Consider the following 1,817-nt stretch of genomic DNA (forward strand, 5'->3'; position numbering starts at 1 on the left):
CTTGCTCCCTCTTCTGAACTCACACACCGGTTTTCGCCTAGGAAATCCTCTGAATAATTAATCAGTCATGTTCTGCTTTGTGTCATCTCTTTCATTGTTGTGCCGAATGATTAATCTTCGCTTAACTTTTCACCTGCTATCCAGCTATGTATACTGTAAGCTTCTAGCATTCCTTTGCATTCTGGTCAAGCTGAATGCCTTGTAGTGTGCAGAAAGTCAATAAACATTTGCCTCTCCCTCCTATCCTTACTTCCGCAGGTGTGGTTCAGGCCTTCAACTCTCCTGGAGTTTTGCCCTAGTCCTAATGGGCCTTCCTGACACTGGAGACTCTGGCTCTTTAAATCAGGCCAACACATGGTGGCTCACATGGATAAGGGCCAGTAAAACCGATTGTGTGTGTGTGTGTGTGTGTGTGTGTGTGTGTGTGTGTGTGTACTCCTCTGTTCACTCTTGCTCTCTCCCTGTTTTATGAGCTAACTGACCGTTTGGATTTCTTTTTCTTTTTGGCCCCTCACTCTCCTACTCCCTGTTCTGCCATGACTTGAGAGCAGAATTCAATTTCTCTGGTTTTGATTACTTGTGTTCTTTAAGATGTCAGGGTATAACATACTCACTAGATCTTCCTGTCCCTATCCTTTGGGTAAACACTTGCCCTGGCTAGACTGTGGCCCAGCTGATCTAAATTATCACCCCAATCTTCCACCAATACCCTGGCCTGATCTGTCAAGATTCCCCTTAAAGAGAACAGATACTCTCTAAACTGGCTTTAGGATTTTCATCCTTTAAAGGAAACCTGATTGTGTTGTCCACATGATTAAAAGATTCTGTTGGTCCCTCATCGCCATTGTAGAATGAAGTCTAAATCTGAGCTGTCCAATATGGTAGTTATTAGAATTCAAATAAAAATTGAGTTCTTCAGCTAAACCATATTTCAAGTATTTGATAATCACATGTGGATAACGGCTATCAAATATAGAACATTTCCATCTTTGCAGAAAGCTCTGTTGGACAATGCTCATCTAAACACCTTAGTGTAGCTCATGAGGCCTTTTACAATCATCTCAACCTTTTGCTCTAGCTTAATTTTTGGCTGGGACTCACTTTTCAGCCTCCGCATTTTTCAATGTTCCCTAACCACCCAGTGCCCTTTCACAACTCCATGCCTCTGAACATGCTGTTTCTCTTCCTGAAATGCCCTTTGACTTTATTCTCTGGAAAACTCCTATCTATCTTTTAAGATCCTATTCAAACATCACCTTCCTTGTGAAGTTCCCTTTCTTAAACACAATAATTTCTTCCTGTGTGTTCTCCTTGCTCTTTGAACCTAGCTCTGTTGCCCTTATCACTGCATTTTGTTATTATTTGCTAACAATCATGGCTATGCTCTTGGAAGGGAGATCCTGTCTGATTGTTCTATAGATCCGCCCAAATGATTACCTAAAATTGTTTGCTTAATGCTCTTTTGATATGAAGTAATATGTTTTCTTATTTGTGTGTGGCATATTTGGAAAGCTTACTTGTTGCTTTAGAAGTCTTTCCTCTTTCTGGTAAAAACCTAGAATGACTTCCTGTCTTCCAGGTTGAAGGTCCATTTTTCTTCTAATTAATTCTGATTGGATTTGAGAGAGATGTGGTAGGAGGAGTTGACAAGGTCAAAAAAGAGGGACTGTATGTAGGCGCTGGCTCAGATGTGCTCAGGTGCCAATCGTTACAGAAAATAATGTGTGTCTAGAAGAATAGGCAAGTAGGAAGATGGAGGGGTGGGGGGTGGGGGGAGTCCATGGAAAGAAAATTGGGAAATTGTATTTGACTTTTTC

The 1,817-nt window shown here is 41.3% G+C and overlaps 1 protein-coding gene across 3 annotated transcripts in view; it reads left to right on the forward strand.

Annotated features, from left to right (window-relative positions):
• FAM126A (family with sequence similarity 126, member A) overlaps positions 1 to 1,817 on the forward strand; it is a 73,613-nt gene that overhangs the window by 294 nt on the left and 71,502 nt on the right. The window lies entirely within an intron of this gene.

This window comes from Myotis brandtii, unplaced genomic scaffold (genome assembly GCF_000412655.1).
Source record: "Myotis brandtii unplaced genomic scaffold, ASM41265v1 scaffold374, whole genome shotgun sequence".
Classification (NCBI taxonomy): Eukaryota; Metazoa; Chordata; class Mammalia; order Chiroptera; family Vespertilionidae; genus Myotis; species Myotis brandtii.